Genomic DNA, 15,188 nt, shown 5'->3' with positions numbered 1-15,188 from the left:
CCACGTTAAAACCACAAAGTTTCCGTAAAAAATACATACGCTGGTGGGCTTTTTTACAAACAGCATCCACATGAGCCCCAAAAGTCAACTTTTCATCAATTATAGTACCAAGGTATTTAAAATGAGGTACAATCTCAACAGCATGATCATTTATAGCCACCGGAGAGATGAATGTACGATTCTTCCTAAAATCTACGATCATCTCTTTAGTTTTTAATACATTAATGTCCAAAAAGGACAGTTTACACCAATCAATAAAATCTACCAATACAGAACCATGATCAGAATCATCATTATCAAGGAGGGAAACGATCACTGAATCATCCGCAAACTTAATGATATGACGCCTCTCAAGTTGCGTCCGACACTCATTAGTATAAAGCACAAATAAAAGAGGTGAAAGAACACACCCTTGCGGTGACCCAGTAGAAAAGAACATCAGACAAAACACTGTTCACCTTCACACGCTGAGACCTATTGGTTAAGAAATCAATCAGCCAACTTATCAATCCAAAATCAATATTATGAACATTCTTTAGCCTTTCTGCTAGGATATGAGGTTGGATACAATTAAAGGCTGATGAAAAATCAATGAAAACCAAACGTACAAAAGTTTTTGCGCCCTCAAGGTGTGCCAAAATCATGTTTAATAGAGCGCATATCGCATCATCAACACCCCTGCCTGACCTGTAGGCAAACTGAAGCGGATCTAGATTTGCCTGTATCATGGTCAAAAGCGCGTCCCTCACTATCCTCTCAAATGTTTTCATTATCAGAGAAGTAAGTGCTACTGGCCTGTACTCATTTAAAGATTTTGGTGCATTATTCTTAGGTACAGGTACAATAATAGACTCTTTCCAGAGACAGGGAACCTTATGCAGACTCAATGACATTTTAAAAATAAAACAAAAAATATCTGCAAGTTGTTCCGCACAATTTTTAAGAATACGGCCCCCAATACCATCCGGCCCAGGACTTTTCCTCTCTCTTACACCTCGAAAAAGTTTTAAGACCATATCCTTGTCAACATTAACCCTACTCTGATCCGAAGCACCATTATTAAAAACTGCCAATTCCTGACTAAAATCATGACTATTAAAACGATTATAAAAACCATTCAGATCATTAGAAAGATCAAAATCAAGTTTCCCATCGAGAGAAATATTACGTTTTTTGGAATTCATCCCCATCATGGATTTCACCCCCTCCCATGCAGAACGTGAATTCCCGGTTCTTAACATATCCTCTACTTTAACCTTATAATTAAGCCTTGCCATTTTAAGTTCTTTTTTAACTTGTTTTTTTAATACCTTATACTGAGTCACATCACCTTGATTAAAACAAATATTTCTCTGAATAATTGTATTTTTAACCGATTTAGTGACCCATGGTTTATTATTCTGATAAATGGCTATTTCTTTCCTGGGAATAACAAGATCCTCACAAAACGTAATATAAGCTGACACCGTCTCTGTAAGTTCATCTAAATCTGCACAAGCATCAGTAAACACATCCCAATCTGTGCAACTAAAACAGTCCTGGATACAGTTTATAGATTCAACTGACCACACCGGAACTGAACGACGTTCCGGCTTAGTTTTCTTCAGGACCGATTTGTATAATGGAACCAAGTGCACAACATTATGATCAGATGAACCCAAGGGAGCGCTGCAAAACGATTTGTATGCTCCCTTAACAGATCCGTAACAATGATCCAGACATTTCATATAGCGTGTAAAACAGGTTACATTCTGATAAAAACCACACAGGGGCTTCTCCATATTAGAGTGATTAAAATCACCCATAATAAAGTTCGGTGCGTCCGGCGAGATCCCTTGAAGCCTTTGCACAGTTTTAACAATAATTCGGGTTGCAGAGTCAGCATTAGCTCTCGGGTGAATGTACACGAGCGTGATAAATATCTGGGGAAACTCCCTTGGTAAGTAATAGGGTCGAAGGGAAACAGCAACACTTTAACTCAAGGGCAGTAAAGAGAAAGCTCAAAAGTGCTAAACTCAATCTAGCTGGCCCATGAAGGTCCGCAGAGCGGAGGCCTCAATACGAAGATTCTTATAATGAGAGGAGGCCTAGCAACACTTCACACTGAGGTCGGTAGCCAAGGAGGCTCCCTGAGAGCCTAACGACCTTGTATACTACCTTACTGCCTAACGACTCTCCAAAGTGAGAGGAGGCCTAACAGTCCCACACCCAGGACAGCTAACAGAAAGGCTCACAGAGAGACTAACTACTTGATATCACTATCCAGGTGAAGCTCTGAGGAGTGGAGGCCTCTATAAGGCAACTTTCTGTAGTGAGAGGAGGCCTGACAACACTCCATGTAATGTGGATAGTTTTTCTTCTAAAAAGACAAAAAAGTTCAGGTGGAGAAAAAAACTTTTTTCTTTACCTTGACATGTTTCGACTGCAACCTGCAGTCTTCCTCAGAAGCGTCATCTGACAGCTGTGACGTGTCGTTTATCAGCTGTTATTTTCTGGGCGTGGCCAACCCGGCGGACCTGACAGTTCTGCCGGGCCGGCCACGCCCTGCCCCCCCGTCGCTCGCTGGTCTCTGGAGGATGGTGTTCCATGTTTGTGAGAGCATGTAGGCTTCCTCGTCCCGGTTGATGGTGTCCTTGGCCCGCTTCCTGATTTCAATCGCCTCCTTTATCCATCTTCTGTATTTGTTTGGTTCTGATCTAATGATGTGTCCGTTGTCCCAGTCCATAATGTGGTTATTTCGTTTGCAATGATCTGATATGGCTGATTTTAGTTGTTCCTGTTGCGCTTTTTCCTTTTGAGTTCTTGTGAGTCGTCCTGTTGTTTCTTTTTCACATTCTTTCTGATGTTCTTTCTTTCTTGTGTTGAATGACCTGCCTGTTTCTCCTACGTATGTTTTTTTGCATGATTTGCATGGTATCTCGTATATGACGTTAAATTTTTTGTCTTGCTCTATTTTGTCCTTGGGGTGTACCAGTAACTGCCTTAACTTTGTGTATGGTTTTACTACTGTGTTAATGTTATATTTTCTCATTGCCCGCTGTAATGGTTCTGTTATGCCTCTGATATATGGTAGGGTTACTATGTCCTTGTTTACGGTTACAGATTTCGGTTTGGGTTTTGTTTTTAGTCTGGTTTGCTTGTTTGCGACTTGGTTTTTTCCTTTGTTTATTGCCCATGTCGGATATTGGCAACGTGCAAGTGCGTGTCTGATATGTTTTTCCTCTTTCTGTCTGTCTTTTTCCTCCGTGATGAAACTGGTCCGTTCATAAAGTGTTCTCACTACTGATAATTTATGCGCTGTGGGATGTTCAGATGTCCAGAGTAAATATTGGTCGGTGTGTGTTGGTTTCCTGTAGACTGTAGATTTTGATGCTGTCATCATCTTTGTGGTGGATCTTTAGATCTAAAAAAGCTATGGTTCTGTTGCAGGCAGGGCGTGGCCGGCCCGGCGGAACTGTCAGGTCCGCCGGGTTGGCCACGCCCAGAAAATAACAGCTGATAAACGACACGTCACAGCTGTCAGATGACGCTTCTGAGGAAGACTGCAGGTTGCAGTCGAAACATGTCAAGGTAAAGAAAAAAGTTTTTTTCTCCACCTGAACTTTTTTGTCTTTTTAGAAGAAAAACTATCCACATTTAATCATTAAGAAGACATTATGAAAATTTTTGAACTATTACGAGGAAGTTTTGGAAAAGACTGTGTCAAAGCCCTCCGCCGCTTAGAGAGACTAGAAAAAACAAGGGCACGCCATAAGAACCACCTGAGATTCAACCTCCGATGTCGAGATGAGGATATTACACCAGCAAGCCTCAATATCAAGAACCCTATTCCCACTAAAAATGCAGAAAAAATTATCAAAAGAGCCAGAAAAGGCCTTGTGAAAGAGAGGATAAGAACGACTGTAAATAAAATTGAAAACATCACGGAACAAACAAAAGTAGAGAAGGACAATTTCAAAAGAATTTTTCCTATAGATCATGACACACAAACCAAAATAGACGAACACCTGGAGATCACATACGAACAAGAGTTCAAAAAAACAAAAACCCGACATTTAAACAAACTTCAAAAGCTGATAGAGAGAAAGAACGCCAACAATAAAACATGCATGGAAACAAATGAAAAGTGGGTACGGAATCTGTCACAACGCACACTCACGGAAACCGAGAAAAGAATTTTAACACGAGGTCTAAACTTTGCCATTACGCCAAAAAATATACCACACGAGGAGTTCATACTAGCAACAGAATTGGCATGTCAGAAAATCCAAGACCAGGGACAAAAATCTGAGCTACGTAACACCGTAGCAGGCATTTTAAGAACAGCAAAATTACCAACAAGTAACATCACAAAAGAAGAAATGAAAGCAATAACCTCACTTAAAAAGGATGAAACCATCACCATCATACCGGCGGACAAAGAACGTACAACAGTTGTTATGGACACGGACAAATATGAAAAACAGATGGAAGCAATGCTAAAAGACAACAATACATATGAAATCCTAAAGAAGGACCCTACCGAAGGAAAGAAAAGAACATTAAAAGCACTTCTCAAACCATTACTAGAAAACAAAAAAATAACAAAGGAGGCATATGACAATCTAATTCCCACCGCAAACATTATGCCACGAATCTATGGAACACCAAAAATACACAAAAAGGACATCCCATTACGCCCAATAGTAGACAGTATCGGCTCGGTCACCTACAACCTATCAAAAGCACTAGTGGAAATCATAAAACCCCTCCTCGGTCTAACAGAACATCACTGTCAAAACTCTAAACAATTGGTGAAAGAACTCAACGACACAAAAATAGAATCAGATGAGATTTTAATTTCACACGATGTCATATCACTTTTCACAAAGACCCCCGTGGATGTCACACTTCACATCGTACAAGAACGACTCCGAAAAGACAGGACACTTAAAAGACGCACAAACCTCACAGTTGATGATATAACTGAACTACTGAGCTTCGTCACAAAATCCACATATTTCCAATACAGAGGAACAATATTCAGACAAAAAGAGGGATTTGCCATGGGGGACCCACTATCAGCCATAATGAGCAGTTTTTTCATGGAGGACTTGGAAACCACAGCCATAGCCACAGCACCATCTCATTGCAGACCTACCCTCTGGAAACGTTATGTAGACGATATACTGGAAAAAATTAAAAACGGACATACACAGGAACTCACGGACCACCTAAATAGCATTGACCCCACTGGAAACATAAAATTCACACATGAGGAAGAATGCAACAGAACCATAGCTTTTTTAGATCTAAAGATCCACCACAAAGATGATGACAGCATCAAAATCACAGTCTACAGGAAACCAACACACACCGACCAATATTTACTCTGGACATCTGAACATCCCACGGCGCATAAATTATCAGTAGTGAGAACACTTTATGAACGGACCAGTTTCATCACGGAGGAAAAAGGAAAAACATATCAGACACGCACTTGCACGTTGCCAATATCCAACATGGGCAATAAACAAAGGAAAAAACCAAGTCGCAAACAAGCAAACCAGACTAAAAACAAAACCCAAACCGAAATCTGTAACCGTAAACAAGGACATAGTAACCCTACCATATATCAGAGGCATAACAGAACCATTACAGCGGGCAATGAGAAAATATAACATTAACACAGTAGTAAAACCATACACAAAGTTAAGGCAGTTACTGGTACACCCCAAGGACAAAATAGAGCAAGACAAAAAATGTAACGTCATATACGAGATACCATGCAAATCATGCAAAAAAACATACGTAGGAGAAACAGGCAGGCCATTCAACACAAGAAAGAAAGAACATCAGAAAGAATGTGAAAAAGAAACAACAGGACGACTCACAAGAACTCAAAAGGAAAAAGCGCAACAGGAACAACTAAAATCAGCCATATCAGATCATTGCAAACGAAATAACCACATTATGGACTGGGACAACGGACACATCATTAGATCAGAACCAAACAAATACAGAAGATGGATAAAGGAGGCGATTGAAATCAGGAAGGACACCATCAACCGGGACGAGGGAGCCTACATGCTCTCACAAACATGGAACACCATCCTCCAGAGACCAGCGAGCGACGGGGGGGCAGGGCGTGGCCGGCCCGGCGGATCTGTCAGGTCCGCCGGGTTGGCCACGCCCAGAAAATAACAGCTGATAAACGACACGTCACAGCTGTCAGATGACGCTTCTGAGGAAGACTGCAGGTTGCAGTCGAAACATGTCAAGGTAAAGAAAAAAGTTTTTTTCTCCACCTGAACTTTTTTGTCTTTTTAGAAGAAAAACTATCCACATTACATGGAGTGTTGTCAGGCCTCCTCTCACTACAGAAAGTTGCCTTATAGAGGCCTCCACTCCTCAGAGCTTCACCTGGATAGTGATATCAAGTAGTTAGTCTCTCTGTGAGCCTTTCTGTTAGCTGTCCTGGGTGTGGGACTGTTAGGCCTCCTCTCACTTTGGAGAGTCGTTAGGCAGTAAGGTAGTATACAAGGTCGTTAGGCTCTCAGGGAGCCTCCTTGGCTACCGACCTCAGTGTGAAGTGTTGCTAGGCCTCCTCTCATTATAAGAATCTTTGTATTGAGGCCTCCGCTCTGCGGACCTTCATGGGCCAGCTAGATTGAGTTTAGCACTTTTGAGCTTTCTCTTTACTGCCCTTGAGTTAGAGTGTTGCCGACCTCCACTCTTCAGTACTGTCTGATAGTGGATATGAGTCTGTGAGCCTCCTTGGACACTGGGTTTAATATTAACATAGTTAGGCTTCCTCTCTTAGGGTCCTGTTGAGGCCTTCATACTTGAGATGCTCCAGTCTATGATCGCTGCTGGTGTTAGCCATAGGGATATTGACTCATTTGACTTTGCTCAGACAATAGGGCACTCATCCATAGTTCGAATTACCATAGTCCCCCCAAAGGGACAGAAATATCAGTTTTGGGGGGGTCCCATTCCTTTTCACACCACACTGATTGCTCTGGTCCGAATCAGTTTATGAGTTGATAAAACGAAACAAAATGCAGTCACGTGACAACATCCACATCACTCGTTGGCCAGATGTGTCTTGAACGCATTCCCATAACTGCACTTCGATTGGTCAGAATTAACGTGCGGGAAAATTCCAACAGAACTCCCAGAAGTAATCCGGCAGACAGAGACAACACGCAGCTGTTTACTATGGAGAGATGACTGAGTGAGCTGATTGTATCCCTGGTCATATTTTATTATATAATTTGTCTACACCACTTTAGACAAACAATAATATTTGAGAATGAAGCGATATGCGGCTGTGTTTCGAGGCGGCGAGACCTTTGGTGCGCCCTCCAAACGAAACGAAAAGCTGCTCCGAGCGCCTGAAAGCGGCGGAGCGCGTGACGTAATTCCTCAGAGCCTTGACAGGGCAGAGGAGGTTACTATCAACCTCGCTGCCGGATGCCGGTAGGGCTGAGAGAGAAATGACCTGCGCTCTGAAAGGAGTTCGAAGGGATGAGCTTTCGGGGCCTCTAGGACCAAAGACAAATCCCAAATCGGAACCGAGGGGGGCCGGGGGGGGATTCATCCTCCTGGCTCCTCAGAGGAAGCGGATGATGAATTCATTCCTTCCTAATCCGCGGCCGCGCGCAGAGTCGGCGAACGCTGCAATAGCCGCAACATAAATTTTGAGCGTGGAGGGGGACCTGCCCACGTCCAGCAGCTCTTGAAGGAAGCACAGAACCCACGAAACCCCACACGTTTGTGGGTCTAGATTTTTCCCTGTGCACCACTTGTTAAACACAGACCATTTTGACGCGTAGAGCCGTCTCGTAGAGGGGGCTCTAGACTGCGTGATTGTGTTCACGACCCTTTTTTGGCAAATCAGCAGGTATCCGTTGATTATCCACACATGCAGAGACCAGCGCTCTGGATGAGGATGCCAGATCGAACCGCGGACTTGAGAGAGAAGGTCTCTTCTCACCGGGATCGGCCATGGAGCTGTGTCTGCCAGCCGCATTAATTCCGGGAATCATTAAGAAGACATTATGAACATTTTTGAACTAACACTCCATGTAGTTGCAGTGACCAAGGATGCTCAGGGAGAGCCTAATTACTCAGTACAACTGCCTGGTCAAGCTCTGAGGACGGAAGCCTCAGCATAACTAACTACGTCCAACACCCCAGGCAGCATATCAAGGAGGCTCACAGCGAGCCTAGCTACTCGACATTGATATTCAGGTATCAATGACTGAGGAGCGGAGGCCTCAGTAAGAAAGTTAGATAGAAAGATTAGTTAGAAAGATAGAAAGAAAGAAAGAAAGAAAAAGAAAGAAAGAAAGATTAGTTAGAAAGAAAAAAGAAAGAAAGAAAGAAAGATAGATAGATGGATAGATAGATAGATAGATAGATAGATAGATTAGTTAGAAATAAAGAAAAAGAGAGAAAGAAAGAAAGAAAGAAAGAAAAATGGATTAGTTAGAAATGAAGAAAGATAGATTAGTTAGAAGGAAATATTGATTAGAAAGAAAGGAAGATTGATTAGTTAGAAAGAAAGATAGATAGCTTAGTTACAAAGAAAGAAATGGAGAGAGAAAGAAAGAAGTAGTTAGAAATAAAGAAAGAAAGATAGATTAGTTAGAAAGAAAGAAAGAAAGAAAGAAAGAAAGAAAGATTAGTTAGAAAGAAAGATAGATAGATAGATAGATAGATAGATAGATAGATAGATAGATAGATAGATAGATAAGTTAGTTAGAAAGATAGATTAGTAAGAAAGAAAGAACGATAGATAACTTAGTTAGTTAGTTAGTTAGTTAGAAAGATAGATAGATTATTAAGAAAGAAAGATAAGTTAGTTAGAAAGATAGATAGATAGATAGATAAGTTAGTTAGAAAGATAGATAGATAAGTTAATTGGAAAGAGATAGATTAGTCAGAAAGAAAGAAAGATAAATAAGTTAGTTAGTCAGTTAGTTAGTTAGTTAGTTAGTTAGAAAGATAGATAGATAGATAGATAGATAGATAGATAGATATATAGATAGATAGATAGATAGATAGATTAGTAAGAAAGAAAGAAATATAGATAAGTTAGTTAGAAAGATAGATAGATTAGTTAGAAAGAAAGAAAGATAGATAATTTAGTTAGAAAGATAGATTAGTTAGAAAGAAAGAAAGATAGATAATTTAGTTAGAAAGATAGATAGATTAGTTCAAAAGAAAGAAAGATAGAAAAGTTAGTTAGAAAGATAGATAGATTAGTTAGAAAGATAGATAAGTTAGTTAGAAAGATAGATAGATTAGTAAAAAAGAAAGATAGATAAGTTAGTTAGAAAGATAGATAGATTAGTTAAAAAAAGAAAGTTAGATTAGTTAGAAAGAAAGATAGATAAGTTAGTTAGAAAGACAGATAGATAGATAGATAGATAGATAGATAGATAGATACGTTAGTTAGATAGATAGATAGATAGTTAGAAAGAAAGATTAGTTAGAAATAAAGAAAGAAAGAAAGAAAGAAAGAAAGAAAGAAAGATTAGTTAGAAAGAAAGATTGATTAGTTAGAAAGAAAGAAAGAAAGATAGATTAGTTAAAAAGAAAAAAGAAAGAAAGATAGATAGATTAGTTAGAAAGAAAGAAAGAGAGAGAAAGAAAGAAAGATAGATAGAAAGAAAGAGAAAGAAAGAGAGAAAGAAGAAAGATTGATAGATAGATAGATAGATAGATAAGTTAGTTAGAAAGACAAATGGATTATTTAGAAAGAAAGATAAGTTAGTTAGTTAGAAAGATAGAAAGATAGATAGATAGATAGATAGATAGATAGATAGATAGATAGATAGAAGATAGATAGATAGATAAGTTAGTTAGAAAGATAGATAGATAAGTTAATTGGAAAGAGATAGATTAGTAAGAAAGAAAGAAAGAAAGAAAGATAGATAAGTTAGATAGATAGATAGATAGATAGATAGATAGATAGATAGATAGATAGATAGATAGATAGATAGATTAGTAAGAAAGAAAGAAATATAGATAAGTTAGATAGAAAGATAGATAGATTAGTTAGAAAGAAAGAAAGATAGATAATTTAGTTAGAAAGATAGATTAGTTAGAAAGAAAGAAAGAAAGATAGATGATTTAGTTAGAAAGATAGATAGATTAGTTAGAAAAAAGAAAGATAGATAAGTTAGTTAGAAAGATAGATAGATAAGTTAGTTAGAAAGAAAGATAGATTAGTTAGAAAGAAATATAGATATATAGATAGATAGATATATCGATAGATAGATAGATTAGTAAGAAAGAAAGAAATATAGATACGTTAGTTAGAAAGATAGATAGATTAGTTAGAAAGAAAGAAAGATAGATAATTTAGTTAGAAAGATAGATTAGTTCAAATGAAAGAAAGATAGAAAAGTTAGTTAGAAAGATAGATAGATTAGTTAGAAAGATAGATAAGTTAGTTAGAAAGATAGATAGATTAGTAAAAAAGAAAGATAGATAAGTTAGTTAGAAAGATAGATAGATTAGTTAAAAAAGAAAGAAAGATAGATAAGTTAGTAGAAAGACAGATAGATTCATAAGAAAGAAAGAAAGAAAGATAGATAGATAGATAGATAGATAGATAGATAGATAAGTTAGTTATATAGATAGATAGATAGATAGATAGATAGATAAGGTTTGAAGATAGATAAGGTTTGAAGATAGATAGATGGATAGATAAGGTTTGAAGATAGATAGATAGATAGATAGATAGATAGATAGATAGATAGATAGATAGATAAGGTTTGAAGATAGATAGATGGATAGATAAGGTTTGAAGATAGATAGATAGATAGATAGATAGATAGATAGTTAGAAAGAAAGAAAGAAAGAAAGAAAGAAAGAAAGAAAGAAAGAAAGATTAGTTAGAAAGAAAGATTGATTAGTTAGAAAGAAAGAAAGATAGATTAGTTAAAAAAAAGAAAGAAAGATAGATAGATTAGTTAGAAAGAAAGAAAGAGAGAAAGAAAGAAAGATATATAGAAAGAAAGAAAGAGAGAAAGAAGAAAGATTGATAGATAGATAGATAGATAGATATATAGATAAGTTAGTTAGAAAGACAAATGGATTATTTAGAAAGAAAGATAAGTTAGTTAGAAAGATAGATAGATAGATAGATAGATAAGTTAGTTAGAAATATAGATAGATAAGTTAATTGGAAAGAGATAGATTAGTAAGAAAGAAAGAAAGAAATAAAGATAGATAAGTTAGATAGATAGATAGATAGATAGATAGATAGATAGATAGATAGATAGATAGATAGATAGATAGATTAGTAAGAAAGAAAGAAATATAGATAAGTTAGATAGAAAGATAGATAGATTAGTTAGAAAGAAAGAAAGATAGATAATTTAGTTAGAAAGATAGATTAGTTAGAAAGAAAGAAAGAAAGATAGATGATTTAGTTAGAAAGATAGGTAGATTAGTTAGAAAAAAGAAAGATAGATAGATAAGTTAGTTATAAAGAAAGATAGATTAGTTAGAAAGAAAGATAGATAGATAGATAGATAGATATATCGATAGATAGATAGATTAGTAAGAAAGAAAGAAATATAGATAAGTTAGTTAGAAAGATAGATTAGTTAAAAAGAAAGATAGAAAAGTTAGTTAGAAAGATAGATAGATTAGTTAGAAAGAGAGATAAGTTAGTTAGAAAGATAGATAGATTAGAAAAAAAGAGAGATAGATAAGTTAGTTAGAAAGATAGATAGATTAGTTAAAAAAGAAAGAAAGATAGATTAGTTAGAAAGATAGATAGATTAGTAAGAATGAAAGAAAGATAGATAAGTTAGTTAGAAAGACAGATAGATTCATAAGAAAGAAAGAAAGAAAGATAGATAGATAGATAGATAGATAGATAGATAGATAGATAGATAGATAGATAGATAGATAGATAAGTTAGTTATATAGATAGATAAGTTAGTTATATAGATAGATAGATAGATAGATAGATAGATAGATAGATAGATAGATAAGGTTTGAAGATAGATAAGGTTTGAAGATAGATAGATAGATAGATAGATAGATAGATAGATAGATAGATAGATAGATAGAAAGAAAGATTAGTTAGAAAGATAGAAAGAAAGAAAGAAAGAAAGAAAGAAAGAAAGAAAGATTAGTTAGAAAGAAAGAAAGAAAGATAGATTAGTTAAAAAGAAAAAAAGAAAGAAAGATAGATAGATTAGTTAGAAAGAAAGAAAGAGAAAGAAAGAAAGATAGATAGAAAGAAAGAGAAAGAAAGAGAGAAAGAAAGAAGAAAGATAGATAGATAGATAGATAGATAGATAGATAGATAGATAGATAGATAGATAGATAGATAGATAGATAGATAGATAGATTAGTAAGAAAGAAAGAAATATAGATAAGTTAGTTAGAAAGATAGATAGATTAGTTAGAAAAAAAGAAAGATAGATAATGTAGTTAGAAAGATAGATTAGTTAAAAAGAAAGAAAGATAGAAAAGTTAGTTAGAAAGATAGATAGATTAGTTAGAAAGATAGATAAGTTAGTTAGAAAGATAGATAGATTAGTAAAAAAGAAAGATAGATAAGTTAGTTAGAAAGATAGATAGATTAGTTAAAAAATAAAAAAGATAGATTAGTTAGAAAGATAGATAGATTAGTAAGAAAGAAAGAAAGATAGATAAGTTGGTTAGAAAGACAGATAGATTCATAAGAAAGAAAGATAGATAGATAGATAGATAGATAAGGTTTGAAGATAGATAGATAGATAGATAGATAGATAGATAGATAGATAGATAGAATATAGATAGATAGATAGATAGATAGATAGATAGATAGATAGATAGATAGATAGATAGATAGATAGATAGATAAGTTTTGAAGATAGATAGATGGATAGATAAGGTTTGAAGATAGATAGATAGATAGATAGATAGATAGATAGATAGATAGATAGATAGATAGATAGATAGATAGATAGATAGATAGATAGATAGATAGAAAGATTAGTTAGAAAGAAAGAAAGAAAGAAAGATAGATGATTTAGTTAGAAAGATAGGTAGATTAGTTAGAAAGAAAGAAAGATAGATAGATAAGTTAGTTATAAAGAAAGATAGATTAGTTAGAAAGAAAGATAGATAGATAGATAGATAGATATATCGATAGATAGATAGATTAGTAAGAAAGAAAGAAATATAGATAAGTTAGTTAGAAAGATAGATTAGTTAAAAAGAAAGATAGAAAAGTTAGTTAGAAAGATAGATAGATTAGTTAGAAAGATAGATAAGTTAGTTAGAAAGATAGATAGATTAGAAAAAAAGAGAGATAGATAAGTTAGTTAGAAAGATAGATAGATTAGTTAAAAAAGAAAGAAAGATAGATTAGTTAGAAAGATAGATTCATAAGAAAGAAAGAAAGAAAGATAGATAGATAGATAGATAGATAGATAGATAGATAGATAGATAGATAAGTTAGTTATATAGATAGATAAGTTAGTTATATAGATAGATAGATAGATAGATAGATAAGGTTTGAAGATAGATAAGGTTTGAAGATAGATAGATGGATAGATAAGGTTTGAAGATAGATAGATAGATAGATAGATAGATAGATAGATAGATAGATAGATAGATAGATAGAAAGATTAGTTAGAAAGATAGAAAGAAAGAAAGAAAGAAAGAAAGAAAGAAAGAAAGAAAGAAAGAAAGAAAGATTAGTTAGAAAGAAAGATAGATTAGTTAAAAAGAAAAAAAGAAAGAAAGATAGATAGATTAGTTAGAAAGAAAGAAAGAGAAAGAAAGAAAGAAAGATAGATAGAAAGAAAGAGAAAGAAAGAGAGAAAGAAAGAAGAAAGATAGATAGATAGATAGATAGATAGATAGATTAGTAAGAAAGAAAGAAATATAGATAAGTTAGTTAGAAAGATAGATAGATTAGTTAGAAAAAAGAAAGATAGATAATGTAGTTAGAAAGATAGATTAGTTAAAAAGAAAGAAAGATAGAAAAGTTAGTTAGAAAGATAGATAGATTAGTTAGAAAGATAGATAAGTTAGTTAGAAAGATAGATAGATTAGTAAAAAAGAAAGATAGATAAGTTAGTTAGAAAGATAGATAGATTAGTTAAAAAATAAAAAAGATAGATTAGTTAGAAAGATAGATAGATTAGTAAGAAAGAAAGAAAGATAGATAAGTTGGTTAGAAAGACAGATAGATTCATAAGAAAGAAAGATAGATAGATAGATAGATAGATAGATAGATAGATAGATAGATAGATAGATAGATAGATAAGGTTTGAAGATAGATAGATAGATAGATAGATAGATAGATAGATAGATAGATAGATAGATAGATAGATAAGGTTTGAAGATAGATAGATGGATAGATAAGGTTTGAAGATAGATAGATAGATAGATAGATAGATAGATAGATAGATAGATAGATAGATAGAAAGATTAGTTAGAAAGAAAGAAAGAAAGAAAGAAAGATTAGTTAGAAAGAAAGATTGATTAGTTAGAAAGAAAGAAAGATAGATTAGTTAAAAAGAAAAAAGAAAGATAGATAGATAGATTAGTTAGAAAGAACGAAAGAGAGAGAAAGAAAGATAGATAGAAAGAAAGAGAAAGAAAGAGAGAAAGAAGAAAGATAGATAGATAGATAGATAGATAGATAGATGGATAGATAGATAGATAGATAGATAGGATTATGGATTATTTAGAAAGAAAGAAAGAAAGAAAGAAAGAAAGAAAGAAAGAAAGAAAGAAAGATTAGTTAGAAAGAAAGAGAAAAAGCAACAAAGAGTAAGAAAGAAAGATTAGTTAGAAAGAAAGAAAAAAATATTCATTAGAAAGAAAGAAAGAAAGATTGATTAGTTAGAAAGAAAGAAAGATAGATAGATTAGTTAAAAAGAAAGAAAGAAAAAAAGAAAGAAAGATAGATAGATAGATAGATAGATAGATAGATAGATAGATAGATAGATTAGTTAAAAAGAAAGAAAAAGAAAGAAAAAAAGAAAGAAAGAAAGAAAGAAAGAAAGAAAGAAAGAAAGAAAGAAAGAAAGAAAGAAAAAGAAAGATGGATTAGTTAGAAGGAAATATTGATTAGAAAGAAAGGAAGATTGATTAGTTAGAAAGAAAGATAGATAGCTTAGTTACAAAGAAAGAAATGGAGAGAGAGAGAAAGAAAGATTGAGTAGTTAGAAATAAAT

General features: G+C 34.4%; 1 protein-coding gene and 1 long non-coding RNA gene across 7 annotated transcripts in view; one reads left to right on the top strand and one right to left on the bottom strand.

Annotated features, from left to right (window-relative positions):
* The window catches only part of arhgap23b (Rho GTPase activating protein 23b), a 551,994-nt gene that overhangs the window by 361,808 nt on the left and 174,998 nt on the right, over positions 1–15,188 (bottom strand). The gene's annotated exons all lie outside the window — the stretch shown is intronic.
* LOC309485908 lies at positions 12,149–13,321 on the top strand. Its single transcript, XR_014201328.1, has 2 exons — positions 12,149–12,732; positions 13,082–13,321. It is a non-coding gene; the product is annotated as an uncharacterized lncRNA (long non-coding RNA).

The sequence above is a fragment of the Leuciscus leuciscus genome (assembly GCF_965113295.1).
Source record: "Leuciscus leuciscus genome assembly, chromosome: 21".
NCBI lineage: Eukaryota > Metazoa > Chordata > Actinopteri > Cypriniformes > Leuciscidae > Leuciscus > Leuciscus leuciscus.
The sequence above is the reverse complement of the archived record's forward strand: the minus strand, read 5'-3'. Positions and strand labels throughout refer to the sequence as shown.